Source organism: Scyliorhinus canicula, chromosome 6 (assembly GCF_902713615.1).
Source record: "Scyliorhinus canicula chromosome 6, sScyCan1.1, whole genome shotgun sequence".
NCBI lineage: Eukaryota > Metazoa > Chordata > Chondrichthyes > Carcharhiniformes > Scyliorhinidae > Scyliorhinus > Scyliorhinus canicula.
In genome coordinates, this window is record NC_052151.1 from 209,189,091 (window position 1) to 209,210,580 (window position 21,490).

General features: G+C 44.5%; 1 pseudogene; it reads left to right on the forward strand.

Moving 5' to 3' along the window:
- The first annotated feature begins 1,005 nt into the window (after nt 1–1,005).
- Nucleotides 1,006–21,490, forward strand: part of LOC119968001 — an 84,081-nt pseudogene continuing 63,596 nt past the window's right edge.

Here is a 21,490-nt window from a genome sequence, read left to right on the forward strand (position 1 = left end):
CTCTGGAATCTCTGGCCATTAGGACCTGACAAGGATAATAGCGCTGCTGCCCAGTCACTCTTGGAATTCAATTGACATTGAGATGCCCCAGGCAGAGTAGATTCTGTCACCTGGTCAACCTCAGTGATGTTTAACATGGATGAATATGGATTGCGGCTGAATGGCGGGAGAATCAGGTGGTATTGAGCAGCATGTTGACTTGCCCAGGTTTATCCCGATGCCATGAACATTCATGGGGCCCACAGTTAATGTTGCAAGCTCATAACAACTCCCTCCTGACCACTGTGTCGGCATGTCTGGTCGATTTGTCTTGTTGGTGGGACAACTACTTGCTGATTCAATACCCGAAGTAAATCCATCCCACAAGCATCATCACAAAATATTGCCGATAAATGTTTATGATCCGCCTAATGACGGCTCAGATGGTTCCTTATTAACTGCAGACTATCTCCACGGGACTATAACCACGATTCAGCCGTTAATGATTAACCAGTTTATTATGGAAAATGTAAAATTACTGGGCAGTAGAATCCGGTTAATATTATAGAGCGCTGTATATCTAGATTAATAGAGCTAAAATACAAATATATTACATATAAGGAATTGGGACAAAAAAGCTACTGATCGAATGCAAAGCTCGAGATCACTTTGTGTGCTTCCCTCTGGAGTCTGGACCCAATAAATGAAAAATGCTCCTTGCACCCAGCGCTCGCCAGTATGTTATCGGCAATAATAAATAGGTTATACAGTGGGCAATAACATGAGGACAAAATCCGGCAGCATATGGTTTCTCGGTAGTGCCAACTGAATCTTACATTAAAGTCCCAGGAAAAAAATATTCACTGTCACCAGCCACAGAGCCAATGACTTTACCTAAAACCATCAGCGATTAAACAGAACAATTCAATTTAAATGTGTGTATGTAATTCAGATCGAGCTATAACTGAGATGTAACAGTGTGGCGAGGGATTACCCTCATCGGCTGAAGGTCTTGTTTATGACTGTGTAACTAACCTTTACCCATAGTGTGTTAGCTGTTACACTAATTGATCCAGACTCTCTGGAAACAGAATCGGGAACCGAAGCAGAAGGTAAGGATCCAGAATATAGTGGGAACCATTCGTGTGTTTTAATATGGAGAAAGTGACCCATCGTGTTTTTGAGGGGGTGGGGGGTGGTTCAATCGGCCGATAGAATGCTGGACAATGCTGAAGGAGTCAACAAGACCCTTCCGGGCCCTCTGAGATTATTCCTGCCAGTCCTGTTTCTAACCTTTCTTGTAGCCCTGTAAGTCTCCGTTCTGTTGGAGAATGTTAGTGAAATTGGATACAAAGATTTTTAATCCTTTCCGTAAAGAAAGTGGTTTCTGTCTATTTACATGGTATAGATTATTGATTGTTGTGAACAACTCTTCAACGCTTCAATCAACCTCTCTTCTCTAAATATAACCATTCTTACTTCTGAAATCTATCCAGCTACCTGAACTTCCTGATCCCCGCTACCATTCTGCTCTGCGTCTGAAGCTGTTACATCTTTCCTTAAGGGGCTGTGTTAAAACAACACAATTTCCCCGCTTGAAACTAAACCAGGTTTTTAGAAATGCTCATCAATCACTTTTCTCATGTTGCCACACCAGTATCAACTATTTGCGCGCATATGCTTCCCGTTTAGAATTACATACTTCATTTTATATTGTCTCTTCATGATTACACACTTTTTTCACGGGTTTGATTGCCTCCTTGGTTGATAACTCTTGCCCTGCGGTTTATCCCTTTCCATCATTAAAGTAAACGTAATCAAATTGAGGTCACTATCACCAAAGTGCTCACCTACCTCCAAATCTAACACCTGTCCTGGTTCATTACCCAGTACCAAATACAATACGGCCTCGCCTCTTGTTGGCCTACCTACACACTGTGTCAGGAAACCCTCCTGCACACATTGGACAAAAACGGACCCATCTAAAGTACTCGAACTATAGCGTTTCCAGTCAATATTTGGAACGTTAAAGCCCCCCATAACAACTACCCCTTTACTTTCGCTCCTATCCAGAATCATCTTTGCAATCCTTTCCTCTACATCTCTGGAACATTTCGGAGGCCTATAGAAAAATTCCAACAGGGTGACCTCTCCTTTCCTGTTTCTAACCTCATAAGAAAGCACTTTATGTTTAAAAGACACAGACAGCAATCAGATCTGTGAAGGGACCTTGTGGAGTGCCAGAGTGCAGGCAGCTTCTCTCAGGTCTTTAATCCTCTGTCTGAAGGGCTTAGAAGAGCCCACTCTGAGGACATTCTTCATAATACAGCTAGAGTTTCTTTGCAGAGATCAGGCAAGTGGAAGATATTGTAAAATTCAGATTTTAAGTTTCAGTAAAATTTCAGGGAGACGAGGGCTCCATCTGGTGGTTGGAAGTCAGAATTGCAATAACCTGAATCTCCTGTGTGAACTCCATCCGGTAGTCGGAGGTCCGATTTGCACCAACCTAGATGCCCTGTGTAAAAGTCCAGCTGGTTGTAGAAGGGCAGAATTGCACCGACATAAAACTCTCTTATAAACCCATTTCTTCAGAAGGTCACATATGGAGAAGACCAGCGCCTACAGAGGGCACAACTGCAGCAGTGAAGATTCATCTAAACCCTTTCCCTTCAATTTCCATTGTTTTAATTCTTCCCCTCCCCTTATTATGTCTGTCTTTTGTGCGTCTGGGTGGAGGGTGTGGTGGGATTTGGGAATAGGTAGACTGGTAGACCATTGTGCCAATTATTTCCGTTATATGTTCCTTTTTTAATTTTTTAATTAATAAATAAAGTTTGTTAATGTTTTACTTATAAATGTGGCGTCTGTAACTCATTGGAGCAGTAAAGGGTTAAAGATCTCAGGGAAACCAGAATTATTGCTTCATTCACTTATGTCGGGACTCCAGGGTCTGTGGGGTTGGAACTGAACGCGCACTCGCCCAGTGTGTCGTAACACTCTAAACTGCGTCTGTACACTTGATGGTTTGTTGTTCTCGATTTATAGTTAGTTTCGTTCAGCAATTTCTTCTATTGCCAGGGCAACAATCCATTAGATCTCAGTACAAGAGACAAACCTACGGAGATTGATTGGGGAGGAAAATTGGGGAAGGCGAGCTTTGGTGAGGGACAGAGGGGAGAGGCACATTTCAGAGACGGACGAAAGGCAGAGTTAATCTCGGGGAAAACCAGGGAGAGCCAAGTAGCAAACGACAAGAAAACAAATGGTATTGAGGCAAAGACGGGATCATAAAGAGGGGAAGTGGCACCAGCAGTGCAGACAAACAGGAGAAATTCAATAAAAAACACGCAGGCAAAGGAGCGGAAATAAACAATGGGGAGTGTCTTGGGGAGGGTAAAGGCAGCAGTTAGGGAGGGTGACAGGGAGAAGTTAGTGGGGAATCTGGCAGGGTGATGGCAGATTGAAGGTTCACATGTAGAACGACGCAGCAAAGTGGAAAATGGAGGAAGAGAGGGAGAAGGAAGGAGAAAGATATTGAAAACCGTCTGACAGATAGAGAATGACAGAAAAATTGGAGGGTGGATGAGGAGAAAGAGAGAAGTAGTGTCAAATGGGGAAGGCAGAGTGGATGCCAAGAAAACTGGTGAGATGGAAGATTGAAAAGGCCAATTTAAGAGAGTTGAGAACAGGGAGGGCCAGATGAGGTCACCCAAGAGAGAGAAATTGAGGGCAGGGAGAATTAAAGGATGAAAACAGAGTGAAGCAGTGAGCTAGGCTGTGAAGTGTGTGGGAGGGAGAGATCTCTAAGCAGAGGGGTGTGACTATGGAGGAGAGAGATCGGGAAGATGGAAGCAGGGGAGTATGTTATGGGTGGGGGGAGACGTACATAGGGAGATGGAGGGCTCAACTGTGTAGTTTTACGGAGAGAGGTTAAGCTGGGGAAAGATCAACAAATGGCAGATATGAAAGAGTTAGTTAGAGCGGAGAAAGAACGTGAATTAGATCGGGGGTGGGGGTTGGACGGAGTGGATGAAATGAGGGGGAAAGCACGAGGTGGAACGAAACACAGGAAAAGGGCAAAATAGACCAACAGTAAGACGGATAGTGGGAGCTATTAGCGACGGTGCAGCAAATTTGGGGGACAGACTAAGACAGTTAGGAGGTTGATATATTGGAGAGGAGAGATGGTAGGAGACAGAGGACTAGCGATCAGAGCGTCTCTACCCAAATGCTGGGCATTTGCAGGCTCCAGGTGGGCAAATTTAATTGTACTTCAGATTCACGATTGCTGTCATGTTTCCTGCTGTTGTAATTAGATAAACACTAGCCCTGTAGAGCGTAGACAAAGGTGACAAGGTATGGCAGGCAATGTTGAGAGTGAGACTGGGAGATGCTGACCACAAAGGCAGGAATCAGACTTCGCCAAATGATGCGGAGCACCAGGGCTCACCCCGGGGTGGTTGGTCATCATCCTCCATCCCATGGACCAGACCCGCTGATGCTGCAATACGCAGGCCCTATAGTGTGGCAAGTAGGAATACCAGAGGGGGGGTACAGGTGTGTGGATGGTTGCAGGGAATGTGGTCAGGTGCGGTGGTGATGGGACGGGAGCACGGGGAATGGACAGGGGAGAGGGGGTGTTCAGGAGAGGATAGGGGGAGTGGGACAGGACAGTTGCATTACCGTTGGCCAGGTCCCCATACAGCCGCTGTCACTCAACGCAATCATGGGCCATGGTGGATGGGAGTGCGGTATGCAGCTAGATGGCTGCTTTGAAGGCCGCAGGAATGGCAGTTCCTGTCTCCAGGTGGGTGACCACCGACCTGATGGCCCATCTCCTGGTCACCCGTCGCTGCTGCTCCTGGCACTGGCAAATGCCCTCCAGCCAGCAGCAAAGCCTTCAGCCCATAGTTGCGACTCTGGGAACAAGTCGTACCTCCTCTCACTCGCTCAGCAGCCATGACACCTCTTTCCCAATTTGAAATATTACAAGTGCACCTTACTTGTCAGTAATTCTTCTTGTCGGAGGTGAACCATCGCAGGAGGCCCAGAGAATACCGGGGCGGGCCCGTCAATGGTATGCCAATGCGTTTACTGTACAATTTGTATGGCTACACCGGTGTGCGGTGTAGAGCACATTCTTGCCGCTGTGGAGTATCCGGAGCGTGGAATTCCATTCAGCATTCGGTGCCAGGCTTGAGATTTGGCTGATGTGCGATTCTCCACCCGATCGTGTTTCGTGATTCCGGCAGCAGCCAATGGAGAATCTCGGGCGGGATTCTCTAATCCTGCAGCAGAGTGTCCATGCTGTCGTAAACGCTGTCGCATTTTACGACGGCGTGAGCGGGCCGCTGCTGGGACTAATTCTGGCCCCTAAAGGTGGCCAGCATGGCGCTGGAGTGGTTCGCGACGCTCCAGCTGTCGATCCCGGCGCAAACTGGGTGTCGTGCGATCTGTGCATGCGCAGTGGCACCGGCGCCAACACGCACATGCGCAGTGGCCTCCTTCAACGCGCCGGCCCCGACACAACATGGCGCAGGGCTACAGGGGTTGGCACGTAGGAAAGGAGGCCCACAGCTAAAGAGGCCGGCCCGCCGATCGGTGGACCCCGAGGCCGCCCCCTCCCCCCCCTCCCCCCACAAGTCACTACCCGACCCTTCAAAGCCGAGGTCCCGCCGGCTCAGAGCAGGTTAAAACGGCGCTGGCGGGACTCGTTTTTCTTTTCACGCCCGCCTAGCCCATCTGGGCCGGAGAATGGTGGGAGGGCCGCGTAGAGCGGCCCGCGACCTGCGTGCCAGCATCGGGGCGGTGTGGCCCGGTCACAGGGATTCTCTGGCCAGCCCAGGGCTGGGAGAATCCTGACCCTCGTCGCTTGCCTTTCCAGGGCAATCTGAAGTGGACTGGGTGCTTTTCAACTTTAAAGGGCAAGTCCTTCGGCCTATCCACAATTTTGTATGATATAAAGTGTGAATGAACTGACCTGAAGTTATTATCCCTCATGCTGCCTTTCTGGGTCCTATTTTCACATCAATGAAAAATGAAAATGAAATGAAAATCGCTTATTGTCACGATAGGCTTCAATGAAGTTACTGTGAAAAGCCCCTAGTCGCCACATTCCGGCACCTGTCCGGGGAGGCTGGTACGGGAATTGAACCGTGCTGCTGGCCTGCTTTAAAAGCCAGCGATTTAGCCCAGTGAGCTAAACCAGTATGTTGAGCAAATGGCCCTATTTACAATGTTGCCAACAAATCCAATTTCATATCGCGTGGAACTGCAAGAATCTGAACCCATATATTGACAAGTGGAGGTTGGTTTACGATAGGTTATGATAGTGAACTCCCTGGCAGATTTTACAACTTACATTGAGAAAGGGAAGTTTCTATGGTAAATTTGGTCACAGGTTTGAGCCCTTTATATCACGGAATTAAATTATTAAATGCAGCTTTGCATTTAACTACCGTTAGGTTTCACCCACATATTGGAAAAATGCAAGGGGTAGGATTTTGGTGTTATTCCATCGAATACACGTTTCTCGTGGAACTCAACAAAGTCAATAGTGAGACTGGACCTTGAGGAATCTCACTACATACCATATTTTTTTTCAAACTTGGTGTCATTGTAATTGAACTCAACTACACATGTTGCTAAGTCCATATGTTCAATGATTATGGATTCATGCAAAAGGGCAGGCCTAGATCGCTATGATGTGGTGTTGCAGCATAACTACCAATGACGTCCTTAAGTAGAACATTGTTGAATAGGCTAACAATGTCAAATGAGCACATGGACACATCATTCCTATCAGTCTGTAAGTCTTGTAAGACCGGCGCAAATGGGAATGAAACCTTTATGGTGAAAGTGAAAATCTGATTGTTACAATCTGCCCAACCATTTGGCCAATTAATGTGGAGAAGCAGTCAGAAGGTAGATCGTAAAACGGACATCAGTCTTGGGCGGTCTATGAATTTGCTGATGCAGTGAAGCCCGCCTCGGTCATATGTATCACGCAGCAGCAGCTTATTATTCTGCACAATTCCAGCAAGCGCTTTTTGGTTCACTATCAAGCAAGGGCAGCAGGGTAGCATGTTGGTTAGCATAAATGCTTCACAGCTCCAGGGTCCCAGGTTCGATTCCCGGCTGGGTCACTGTCTGTGTGGAGTCTGCACATCCTCCCCCTGTGTGCGTGGGTTTCCTCCGGGTGCTCCGGTTTCCTCCCACAGTCCAAAGATGTGCGGGTTAGGTGGATTGGCCATGCTAAATTGCCCGTAGTGTCCTAATAAAAGTAAGGTTAAGGGGGGGTTGTTGGGTTACGGGTATAGGGTGGATACGTGGGTTTGAGTAGGGTGATCATGGCTCGGCACAACATTGAGGGCCGAAGGGCCTGTTCTGTGCTGTACTGTTCTATGTTTCTATGTTTAAGGATGCCTGGTAATTTTGAGCAGCAGGTCCAATGGATACAAATTTAGACACATCATATACGTTCATGCTTGTTAAATATGACTATTCCTGTTCCTTTTTTATCCTCCGAGATCAATGCCTGGTTCAAATTTAAAACAATTCTTGTCAGTTAACTGTCAATCAACTGATGCATTCTCCATGGCAAAATCCCTGCAAATCAGAGTCGACTTGATAACGAATCATAAATTTCTTCTCGTACAGTATAAATTGTTGCTTTCCCCTTATATCGGTATTCTTGCGAAGCGTCCTAATGCGTGCAATCCAAAACAATTCAGCATGTCTAGTTTGTCCGCAATATGGAAATTCTGTACTACCAATCCACTGTTAATATTAAACTTATTTCAGAGCAGCTGAACCTGAAGTGCCTGCCATAACCATGGCTGAATGTTTAATGAGGGGAGAAGATCGAACATTAGAAAGAATGAGAATTGACACAGGTAGGTTCAAAAATAGTATAAAGTATAATCCCGCCCCAATAAAGGATCAAGATTCCATGCAAGAATCTGCAGCCCCTACGGGAACAGGCAGAGCGGCAGGGAATTAAAGCCAGTTAAACTGGGCCAGAATTCTCTGCTCATTGTGATTCACCCACGGCCACGGGCAATCCCATCGACAAGCGGCTGAAAGACAGAATCCCACCTCCAGGCAACAGCGCGCAGCTGAGAAACACGGGGGACCAGAGAATCCAGCACCCGAGGTTTTTTCCGAAAATGATAAGGAAATGTCCAAAGGTATCAGGCTGGATTTTCCCTTAAGCCACCCCACACGGGCAGGAAACCCATGGGCCGGAGCAGCCCATGCAGCCAGAGGGAAAAGTGAATCTCAGCAGTCCGAGACTTCTGGCCATTATTTATATCAATCCCCAGAGGTAATTTGGTCAGGATTTTCTAAATCTTCAATCATGAAATTGAAGGCAAATTATTGTCTGCCCGGAAATTGTTTGAGGAAGGAGCTGCGCTGCAAAAGCTAGTGATTCGAAACAAACCTGTTGAACTTTATTCTGATGTTGTAAGACTTCTTACTGAGTAGTAGGAGGCAGAGAGTAAGGATAAAGAAATTCATCTCATTATGAGGATGCAAGTTGGGGTGTCCTGCAGAAATTTGTGTTAGGCTCTCAATTATTCATCGTATTTATTGATGAATTATATGATCGAATAAAAAGCCACATCTAAATTTGTTGATGACAGAAATATAGTTGAAACAATGTAGTTGAAGGCGTAAAATTGAAAATGTGTCAACAGATTAAGTGAATGGGCACAATTGCGACAAATGGGTATTAATATAGACAAGTGTACACTGCACTACTTTCTAAAAGGGATGGAAGAGGTGACTTTCCAACTGGGCAAAGACTAGAAACAGTGACGGCTGAGAGAAACTTGGAAATCCCAGGATCAATAAAATTTCATAAAACAGGTACAAAAATAATTTCAAAACCGAACACAGTGCTGGTGCTAAATTCAGAAGATGGAAATAGACTGGGATAGAAGTTGTATTGTAAGTTTTAAATGTCCTGAATGAACCACACCCGCAGTTAAGGTCACACAGGTAGGCCATCCATGATCCCATTGAATTGCGAAGAAAGCTCATTGGGCTGTAACTATTCTCATGACATTACTACGAGTAGCTCGGCATCAGGTCTCAGGAAACATAGATTGGCCTCGGATGGAGTACACATTAGATTTACACAATGATTCCTGGACATAAAGGACTACATTTTGAGGAGGGGTTTCACAAACTAAGATTGTATTCTCTGCACTCTGGAATGTTAATTGCCGATTTAATCAAAGTTTTGGGTTTGTCAGGGGTATATAGAGAGATATATGTACTCTGATGGTGGGTTCAATTGTTGTTGGTGGTGGGGGGAGGGAGAGAGGGAGGGGGTGGAGGGGCGTAGAGAGAGAGGGAGGTGGCGTGGCAGTCAAAGACTTTGTGCCATATCTTTCAACATTGAAATTGGAAAACACTTGAACAGGCACAATTATTTCTGCGAAAGGCAATTATGCAAGAAATTTGAGATTGTTACCTTCTTGCGTATTAAGACAAAGCTGTTTATATTGAATATGGATAACAAATTAGCTATGATATCACTTGATGTCACTTTTGTTATTGATAATGTGGCTGAAAGGAGGCTTCCATTGGTTGTTACAATACGAATTGTAACAGTCTGCATATAAACTCGCTGAGTGTTAATTTTCTCCATTCGTGTTCACAGATCCAATCTCCACAATCACTGAACGCTTGGCAAATTATGATGATTACCAACTGTTCAAATTGACAACGTTCTACCGGCACAGACTAGAACAAGCGATTGAAGAAGGGGTGGAAGGACTTGGTCTCAATTTAACAGGCGCTGACCATTTTAGTGAACCAGAATATCAGGTAAGTGGGAGGGATAGAGAATGAGTTTAGTTTATTCTCACATTAAAATTTGGAAGAATAGTAACAAATAAATTGTTGTAAGATAGAAGACGAAGGTCTGTCTGACCACACTCCTAACAGCTGTTGCAGTACATATTCAAAAATGTGAAATATTGTACGGCCAGCCCATATAGAGAGGACACATCCAACAGGAAAATTAGCATTCCATTAGCTTACTCTCAATCATTAGCAAAGCGATAAAAGTGGCATCGCTTTGAAGTGGTACATGACTCAGCAATAAGCTCACTGAAGCACATTCTGGTTTCTGCCAATCTGCTATGCTCGCTTGATTTTTGACTTCATTACAGCTTTCATCCAATCGCACAGCGACAGCACAATTCGAGAGATCAGCCATGAGTGCCTCCCCGACATGAAAGCAGCAGTTGATTGAGGAAGGCACCATGCAATTACAGAAAATGTAAACCCACTGGGAACCTGCGTAAATCTCTCCACTGGTTGGAGTTTCATGTATCACACAATGACACACGGTTGTGATTGTTCGGGTCCAATGATGACAGCCCAATGATATTTCTGCAAAAGTTCTTCAAAGTAATGTCTTCTCCTCAAGTATTTCCAGTTGATTCTCTTCATCAGGTTTGGATGTTTGCTGATAATTGTACAGTTGATGCTTCATTCACAATTCCTCAGATAGCAATCAATGAGTATTACCCAGTGTTTGGTTGATAAGCGGTCAGTGACATTACTGCCACACAAGTGCCAGGCCATGAATGTTTCCAGCAGGAGAGAATCTAACCATTGTTGCTTGACATTCACCAATTGCCATTGCTGACCTCCCACTGTGAAAATCATGGTTACCATTGACCAGAAACCTAACTGGCCATATGGGTACTTTGGCTGAAGAACGGATCAATGGCTGGTAAATCTGTTGCAAGTGACTCACATTCTGACTTCTCAAAGCCTGTTCATCGTCCACAAGTGAAGAGTGTGATGGAATGCATTCTGCGAGCATGGATGAGGGGCACTTCAACACCACTCTACCTCCACCACTGAAGCAGCAGCAGCAGTACGTACCATCTACAGATATACAGAAGTAACGTTCGCACCACACGAGTGGAAGGCGGTGACTATCTTCAACAAGGCAGTATCTAACCATCTCAACCTTGTGATTTAATAATAGCATTACCATCGCCGAATCCCCACGATCAACATCATATCACTTTGAACAGAAACTGAAACGGACCAGCAGTTTTTAAAAAATTTCAGATATGGCTATCCCAGACTGGGCCAACATTAATTTTCCATCCCTAATTGCCCTTGAGGCGGCAGTTAAGAGTCAACCACGTTGCTGTGGATCTGGAGTCACATGTAGACCAGACAAGGTAAGGACAACAGATTTCCTTCCCTAAAGGATGAGTTTTTACAACAATCAACAATGGTTTTCATTGGATTTTTACCAAATTGAAATTTCAGCATCTGCAGTGGCAGGATTTGAACCTGTGTTCCCAGAACATTTTTACCAAATTGAAATTTCAGCATCTGCAGTGGCAGGATTTGAACCTGTGTTCCCAGAGCATTACTCTGTGACTCTGGTTTACTAGTCCAGTGAAAATACCACTGTGCCACATCCTCCCTTAATCATACAATACGTACAGTGCACAATAGTCAGTGCAAGAATGGGAACAAATAAGACGCGTGGATCAGGGATTAAGTCTTCATGGATACAAGTCTACACCAAATTAAGCTACAGGCAAATTGAAGACCTACGTCGTATCCATAACTACAAAATAAAACGACAAAACCAGAGGTCGTGAGGTGAATTCCACTCCTGGCCCAAAAACAGTATCAAACTTGTTCCATCAACAGTCCTCCCTCTGCAACAAGGACCTCCTCATGTGCCTCCAGCGCATTCATAAAAACACCTCTCAACTCTCACAATTAAGCTTTGGCAACCCACACCGCAGAGCCGAGTGGTGTTGTGGTATTCTCACTGGACGTAATACAGAGACCCAGGGTAATGCTCTGGGGATCTGGATTTGAATCCCGCCAGGGCAGTTGGTGGAATTTGAGTTCAATTGTCAGTTGTCGATTGCCATAAAAGTCCATCAGGTTCACAAATGTCCTTTAGAGAAGGAAATCTGTTGTCCTTGCCTGGTCTGGCCTACATGTGACTCCAGACCCACAGCAATATGGTTGACTCTTAAATGCTGTCAGGGATTGGCAACAACTGCTAGCTTAGCCAGTGACACACACATCACATGAAAAAAAAGTACTGATTTGGTTGGTGAGGGAGGGTGGAGGTAGGAATTCACCTCACGACCTCTGGTTTTGTCGTTTTATTTTGTAGTTATGGATACGACGTAGGTCTTCAATTTGCCTGTAGCTTAATCAGGAGGTTTGCTTGTCCGTGCTTGACCTGATGGCATGAGATTTCATGGGGTCCGGAGTCAATGTTGAGGACTGTCAGGGAAATTCCCTCCCAACTGCATACCTGTGTCTGCTGGCACCTCTGCTGGGTCTGTCCAGTGAGTCAGATGGTGATTGTGTTATCTGGGACATTGTAAGGTATCTGCTGGCACCTTTGCTGGGTCTGTCCAGTGTGTTCGATGGTGGTTGTGTTATCTGGGACATTGTAAGGTATGATTATTCAGCCTGTAATTTCCTGCAGTTCTATCCCATTCTGCAATATCACTCCTCGAGGGGACATTATAACCTAAGTTTCCTTGCTCTGTGCTTTTCTTTCTTTGTGCTCTAGAGGAATTTAGGAATATGAGTAGGCCATTCAGCCTATCGAACTTACTCCTATCATGGATGATCATCAACCGCAGCACCACTTTTCTGCACCATTGTCATATCCTGCTAAGTCATTGGTCTCCAAAAATCAATACCTCCCTTTTCAAACATGGTCATGGATTCTGTTTCCACAGCCCTTTGTGGTAGAGTTTCCAAAGATTCTTCACCCTCTTGAGTGCCGAAATTTCCTCCTCTCGGTCTGAAGTAGCCTTCCCCTTATTTTAAGACTGTCCTCTGGTTCTACACTCACCAGCCAGGGAATCATTTTATCTGCATCTATCCTGTCGCATTCCGTAAGAATTCTGTGTATTTTAATGAGGACACAACGCAATCTTTGGAACTTTTGAGAATACAGTTCCAGTCTGCTCAAACTCTCTTTAAAAGACAATCGCACTAACTCAGAATTTAACTTGGTGAACCTCCGTTGAACTCTTTTTAAGGCAAGTATATCCTTCCTTAGGTAAGGGGACCCAAACTGTGTACAATACTTCAGGTGATATCTCACCAAGGCTCTCAATACCTGCAGCAAGACATTCTTATTCCTGTACTAATTTCCCCCCTTGATGAACACCGACACATCAGTTGTCTCCCTCATTGCTTGCTGGAACTGCATATTAGCTTTCAGTGACCCAGGAATAAGAAGATCAAGGTCCCTTTGGACACCTGCACTTCCAAAACTCTCATTCTAGAAATACTCTGCCGTCTTGTTTTCTTTCTAGCAAGTGAAGAACTTCCCACATATTCACATTGAATGCCATCTACCCTGTTCTAACCCATTCAATTCGCCAGTTCAAGTTGTCTAAAATCCTTCTTGAGTTATCCTCACAACTTGTGATCCAATTTTGGTGTCTTCTGCAAATTTGGAAATGTTGACCCACACATCCAAATGATTCATATTGATTGTGAACAGCTGTGGACCCAGCACTCAAAATTTCAGTACCCCACACATAAAAGCTTGACACCTCGAGAATAACCTGTTTGTGCTTACTCTCTGTTTTCTGCCACGTAAACACTTTCGATCCATACTAATATATTTATCCCAATCCCATGCGCTCTAATATTATTTCCTAACCTCTCGTGTGGACTTTATCAAACACAGAACATCCACTGCTTCTCCTTTAAGTATGGTACAAGTAACATCCTCAAAAAACTAGTCATCAGAGAGAAATCTTCCTTTCTCTGTCCAGCTTTACCATTCCTTTCTAAATGTCCAGTTAGTACATCCTTAATAACAGATTCTAATAATTCTGCTACTATTAACACCAAATTAATAGGTCAGTAGTTCTCTGTTCTCCCTGTTCCTCCCTTCTTAAATAGTGGGGTTACATTTGCTTCTTTCCAATCTGCAGGAAACTTTGCAGAACCTAATGAATTATGAAAGAAACTCGACATAACATCCACCATCTCTCTTCAGTCATCTCATTCAATGCTCTGGTATGAAAATTACCTGGTGCTGGGAATTAATCAACCTTCAAACCAGTTAACTCTTCAATTCCTAATCTTTACTGATACTAATTTACTTAGTTCATCATTTTCACAAGTCCCTTGGCTGCCTCGCATTTCTAGGAGATTTTCTGTACCTTCTTCCATGAAGACAGATGCAAAGTAATTGTTAAGTTTTTCTACCATTTCCCTGTTATCGTGCTGAATTTCCCTGTGTCTTCTAATGGGCCCACATTTGTCCAAGCTAATCTTTCACTTCTCATATACTGAAAGAAGTGTTCACTTTTGAGTTCCACATTAAGTTGTATTCATATTCTATTTTCTCTTCTTAATCAGTTATTTGGTTCTCCTTTGCTGGGTTCTGAATTTCTCTCTATTCTCCGGTTTGCCATTTTCCTGGCATCTTTCGAAGCCATTTATTTTAATGTCCTGCAATCATTAGTTTCTTTCATTAACCATAGTTTGGATATTTGTGCCTTAAGGAATGTATATCTCGTGTGGACTGTGTAGCATTTCTTTTAAAACCAGTCATTGTGTGTCTACTATATAAATGATCTCCAAGTAGGAACAGAGTGTAGCATAGCAAAATTTGAGGATGATACTAAAATAGGTGGGAAAGCAGGCAGTGAAGAGCAGATAAACATTTTGCTGATGGATATAGGTAGACATGGAGATTGGGCCAAAATGTGGCAGATGAAGTGTAATGTAGATAAGGTTGAGTTTATCCATTTTGGCCAAAAAAATAGAAAGGCAACTTATTATCTAAATGGAAAACAGATTCAAAATGTGTCTGGGCAGAGGGATCTCAGTGTTTTTATTCATGAATCGCAGAAAGTCGTCATGCAGGTACAGCATGTAATTAAAAAGGCAAATGGAATGTTAACATCTACTGCAAAAGGACTGGAGTATAAAAGTAGCCATGATATGGAGATGCCGGCGTTGGACTGGGGTGAGCACAGTAATAAGTGTCATAACACCAGGTTAAAGTCCAACAGGTTAATTTGCAATCACTAGCTTTCGGAGCGGTGCTCCTTCATCATGTGAAGTGGAGGCAGGTTCACAAACACAGCATATATATAGGCAGAGACATAATTACAAGATAATTACAGTTTGTAATGCGAAGAATGTTTGGAATACAGGTCTTTACAGGTACGAACAATGTGAACGGAGTGAGGGATAATCACAGGTAATCAAGGTATGAATTATCTCGAGCAAGGTCAGTTATTAGGATTCTGAAAACTCTGGTAGTATGATGGGAGTTACATGTAACGTGACGTGAACCCAAGATCCCGGTTGAGGCAGTCCTCGTGCATGCGGAACTTGGCAAACAGTTTCTGCTCAGTGATTCTGCATTGTCTTGAAGGCCACCTTGGAGAATGTTTACTCAAAGGTCGGAGGCTGAATGTCCTTGACTGCTGAAGTGTACCCCGACTGGTAGGGAACACTCATGCCTGGCGATTAGTGTGCAGGTCCGTTCATCCATTGTTATGGCGTCTGCATGGCCTCGCCGATGTACCATGCCTCGGGACATCCTTTCCTGCGGTGTATGAGGTAGGCAACGTTGGCCAAGTCGCATAAGTATGTACATTGAATCTGTGAGTGGTGTGCTCACAAGTGATGGTAGTATCCATGTTAATGATCTGGCATGTCTTGTAGAGGTTGCCGTGGCAGGGTTGTGTGGTGTAGTGCTTGCTCTTTTCCTGAAGGCTGGGTAGTTTGCTGCGAACAATGGTTTGTTTGAGGTTAGGCAAGTAGTGGAGGTGGTGGATGGCCTTGGCGAGATGTTCGTCATCATCGATGAAATGCTGAAGGCTCTGAAGAAGATGTTGCACATTTTCTGCTCCGGGCAGGTACTGGACTGTGACGGGTACTCTGTCGGTTGAATCCCGTGTTTGTCTTCTGAGGAGGTTGGTGCAGTTTTCCGCTGCGGCGTATCGTATAAAAGTAAAGAAGTGTTGTTGCACTTGTGTAGGGTGTTGGTAAGACCACATCTGGAGTATTTTGTCCAGTTTTGAGGAAGGATGTGGTGGTATTGGAAACAGTTCAGAGGAGGTTCACCAGATTGATTCTGGGGATGAAAGGGTTGGCGTATGAGGAGAGGTTAAACAGTTTGGGCTCATACTCGCTGGAGTTTAGAAGGATGAGAGGGTACCAGTCGAGGTATATAAAATACTAAAAGGAATTGATAAAGTAAACATAGACCAAATACTCCTCCCTTGTGGGGAAATCTAAAACAAGAGGTCACAGACACAGGTTGTGATGCAGTTCTTTTATAACTGAGATGAGGAGGAACTACTTCTCGCAGAGGATGGTGAATTTGTGGAACCCGCTGCCCCATAGTGCTGTGGAATCCATAAGACCATAAGACATAGGAGTGGAAGTAAGGCCATTTGGCCCATCGAGTCCACTCCGCAATTCAATCATGGCTGATGGGCATTTCAACTCCACCTACCAGCATTCTCCCCGTAGCCCTTAATTCCTCGCGACATCAAGAATAATCTCTGCCTTGAAGCCATTTAGCGTCCCGGCCTCCACTGCACTCCGCGGCAATGAATTCCACAGGCCCACCACTCTCTGGCTGAAGAAATGTCTCCGCATTTCTGTTCTGAATTTACCCCCTCTAATTCTAAGGCTGTGCCCACGGGTCCTCGTCTCCTCGCCTAACGGAAACAGTTTCTTTGCGTCCACCCTTTCTAAGCCATGTATTATCTTGTAAGTTTCTATTAGATCTCCCCTTAACCTTAACCAGTGCCAGTATGTCCTTCCTGAGATGTGGGGCCCAAAACTGGACACAGTACTCCAAATGGGGCCTAACCAGAGCCTTATAAACTAGCACATCGCTGCTTTTATATTCCAACCCTCTTGAGATAAATTACAACATTGCATTCGCTTTCTTAATCACAGATTCAACCTGCATGTTTACCTTTAGGGAATCCTCGACTAGCACTCCCAGATCCCTTTGTACTTTGGCATAATGAATTTTCTCACCGTTTAGGAAGTGGTCTATGCTTGGATTCTTTTTTCCAAAGTGCAAGACCTCACATTTTCTCACGTTGAATTGCATCTGCCATTTCCTGCACCACTCTCCCAAACTGTCTAGATCCTTCTGCAGCCTCCCCACTTCCTCAGCACTACCTGCCTGACCACCTAACTTCGTATCATCGGCAAACTTCACTAGAATGCCCCCAGTTCCTTCATCCAGATCATTAATATATATGGTGAACAGCTGCGGCCCCAACACTGAACCCTGTGGGACACCGCTGGTCACCGGCTGCCATTCCGAAAAAGAACCTTTTATCCCAACTCTCTGCCTTCTGTCAGACAGCCAATCCTCAACCCATGCCAGTAGCTCACCTCGAACACCATGGGCCCTCACCTTACTCAGCAGCCTCCTGTGTGGCACCTTATCAAAGGCCTTTTGGAAATCCAGATAGACCACATCCACTGGGTTTCCCTGGTCTAACCTACTTGTCACCTCCTCAAAGAATTCTAACAGGTTCGTCTGGCACGACCTCCCCTTACTAAATCCATGTTGACTTGTTCTAATCCGACCCTGCTCTTCCAAGAATTTAGAAATCTCATCCTTAACGATCGATTCTAGAATTTTACCAACAACCGAGGTTAGGCTAATTGGCCTATAATTTTCCATCTTTTGTCTTGATCCTTTCTTGAACAAGGGGGTTACAACAGCGATCTTCCAATTGTCCGGGACTTTCCCTGACTCCAGTGATTTCTGAAAGATCTCAAGCAACGCTTCCGCTATTTCTTCAGCCACCTCCCTCAGAACTCTAGGATTTAGCCCATCGGGGCCAGGAGATTTGTCAATTTTAAGACCTTTTAGCTTTTTTAGCACCATCTCTTTTGTAATGGCAACCATACTCAACTCAGCCCCCTGACCCTTTATAATTTTTGGGATATTACTCATGTCTTCCACTGTGAAGACAGACGCAAAGTACTTATTAAGTTCTCCAGCCATTTCCTCGTCTCCCATCACTAGCCTTCCAGAATCAGTTTGAATTGGCCCAATGTCTACTTTGGCCTGTCGTTTGTTTCTTATGTATTCAAAGAAACTTTTACTATCATTTCTTATATTACTGGCTAGCCTGCCTTCACATTTGATCCTCTCCTTCCTTATTTGTCTCTTTGTTAACCTCTGTTTGTTTTTGTAGCCTTCCCAATCTTCTGATTTCCCAGTGCTTTTGGCCACTTTATAGGATCTCTCTTTTTCTTTGATACATTTCCTGACCTCCTTTGTCAGCCATGGCTGTCTAATCCCTCCCCGGATAATCTTTCTTTTCTTGGGGATGAACCTCTGTACAGTGTCCTCAATTATGCATACAAACTCCTGCCATTTTTGCTCTACTGTCTTCCCCACTAGGGTCTGCTTCCAGTCAATTTTCGCCAGTTCCTCTCTCATGCCCTCGTAATTACCTTTATTTAACTGTAACACCATTACATCCGATTTTGCCTTCTCTCTTTCAAACTGCAGACTGAACTCAACCATATTATGATCGCTGCTTCCTAAGTGTTCCCTTACTTTAAGATCTTTTATAAAGTCTGGTTCATTACATAGCACTAGGTCCAGAATAGCCTGCTCCCTTGTGGGCTCCATGACAAGCTGTTCCAAAAATCCATCTTGTAAGCATTCCATGAATTCCTTTTCTTTGGATCCACTGGCTACGTTATTTACCCAATCCACCTGCATATTGAAGTCCCCCATGATCACCGTGACCTTGCCTTTCTGACATGCCTTTTCTATTTCCCGGTACATCTTGCGCCCCTGGTCCTGACCACTGTTAGGAGGTCTGTACATAACTCCCATTATGGTTTTTTTGCCTTTGTGGTTCCTCAATTCTACCCACACAGACTCCACATCATCCAACCCTATGTCGTTTAGTGCCATAGATTTAATTTTGTTCTTAACAAGGCAACCCCACCCCCTCGGCCCACCTCCCTGTCTTTTCGATAGGTTGTATATCCTTGGATGTTTAACTGCCAGTCCTGAACCCCCTGCAGCCATGTCTCTGTGATGCCTACCACATCATAATCATTCACGATGATCTGTGCTATTAGTTCGTCTACTTTGTTACAAATGCTACGAGCATTCAGGTAAAGTACCTTAATGCTAACTTTCTTATCATTACAGATATTGGAAGTCCTAAGATGTCCAAAGTTATCCTTCCTTTTTGTTGCATTCCTAGTCTGCCTCAAGCTTAAATCCACCTGCCTACGTTATCCTCCTGCGTATCTTGCCATTTAACTCCAGCAATCGGAGAGAATCGGAGGCATTAAATGGTTTCAAGAAGGAGATAGATATATTTGTGATTTTAAAAATGGGTCAAAGGGGCATGGGGAACAGATGGGGAGGTTGATTTGAGACAAGGAAGAGAGAAGCCATGATCTGATTGAATGATGGAGCAGGCTAGAAGGACTGAATTACCTACTTCTGCTCCCAATTCCGGTGTTCCGATGTACTGTCAAATCTTTGCACATTCCCCCACTCACCACAGCCAACTTGCCCCTCCTCCCATCATCATTTCCTTTCTTTAGATTTCAGACCAAAGTTTCAGAAATAACTATATCTTATTCAAACCTTATGTAAAGTTCTATCATATTATTGTCATTATTTGCAAAATAAATCTTGGCAGCAAGGTTATTAATTAGCACTTTCTCACTACGCAACTCTAAATCCAATACAGACAGGTTCCTCGCTGGCTCCTCAGCGTATTGCCAAGAAACCCAACTTATACAATCTCCAGGAGTTCCTCCCCCACATCAATCGTGCTGCTTCCTTTAAAACAGTCTATGTATAAATTGAAGTTATTTTTAAATTTAGAGTATCCAATTTTTTTCCAATTAAAGGGCAAGGAACGGGGCTGGGGGGTGAATGGACAGGTGGAACATGGATACAAAATTGCCTGGATAAAAGGAACGAGTCATGGTAAATGGATATTTTTGCCTGGAGCAAAGTTTGTAGTGGTGTTCCCGAGGGGTCGCTCTCTTTTCTTGATATATATTAATGATTCAAACCTTGCTGTGCAGGGACAGATTTGAAGTTTACAATGGACACAAAACCTTAGAATTATTGCAAACTACGAGGAACAGGGTGTAAAACTTGAAAGGGACATATCCAAGTTGGTGCAGTGGGCAGATAGGTGGCTGATGAAGTTCAATGCGGGAAGAAGTGTGAGTTCATACAATTCTGTAGGAAGAACATGGAGGGGCCGTAAAGTATAAGTGGTCAAATTATTAAAGAGGTGCAGGAGCAGAGGGATCTGGTTGTATATGTGCACAGATCATTGGTAGCAGTGCAGTAGAGAGAGCAGTTAATAAAGCATATATTTTTCTGGGCCTTAGTAATGGGGGAATAGAGTACAAGAGCAAGGAGGTTACGCTGAATTTATACAAGGCACTAGCTAGTCCTCAGCTGCAATATTGTGTACAGTTGTGGGCAGCACACTCTTGGAAGGATGTGAATATTGGGGAGAGTGCAGATGAGGTTTACCAGAATGGTTCACTTCTCTTATGAGGATAGATTGGAGAGTTCAAGACTTAGCTTGAAAAATTGAGGGCTAAGAAGAGATTTGATGGAGATGTTGAAATTCATGAAGGGGCTGAGCTAAGCAGACGGGGAGAATCAGTTGCAGCTTATAAAAGAATCAAAAGAAAAGTGCAGAGATTTAAAGTGAATTGTAAAATAAACATCGTGGGCTACAATTCTCCGGTCGTTGGGGATTCACTTTTCCCGCAGGCAATGCACCTCCACCTGCAGGTTCACGGCGGTGTAAGTTGTTTCAATGGCAAATCCCTTTGACAAGAGGCGTGAGGATAGAATCCCAGCGCCAGCGAACAGCCGAGAAACAGGCGGCTGGGGGAATCGGAGAATCCCGTTCGTGATGTGGTCTTCACACAATGAGTGCTTTGGGTCTGAAATACACTGCTTGGACGTGTGGTGGAGGCAGGTTCAATGCAGGCATTCAAGAGGCCATCAATTGATTATTTGAATGGAAAGAATGGCTGAAATTCTCCGGTTGTTGCGATTCACCTTTCCCGCTGGCGGCACCCACCCACCCGTGGGTTTCCCGGCAGGGTGGGGTAGTTACAATTGGAAATTCTATTGACAAATAACAGGAAGACAGAATCCTTCCATCAGCGAACAGTGCGCCACTGAGAAACTAGAGGTTGGGAGAATCCCGCCCATGTGTCAGGTTACAGAAAAGGTAAGACGGAACGCAATGAGCCATGATGCTTGTTTGGAGAGTTGGTGCAGAGACGCTGATCCAAATAGCCACCTGCGCTGTAACAATACTGCGAGTTTGCTCGCTGCTTCTCTCAGTTCTGGATCCTCCCTTCCCTGAACTGGGGTCTGGTTCCTGGTGTTCTATTCTTGCTTCAGTCACAAAGTGTGATAGCAGGAAGTGTGAGAAATAAGTGTATCCTA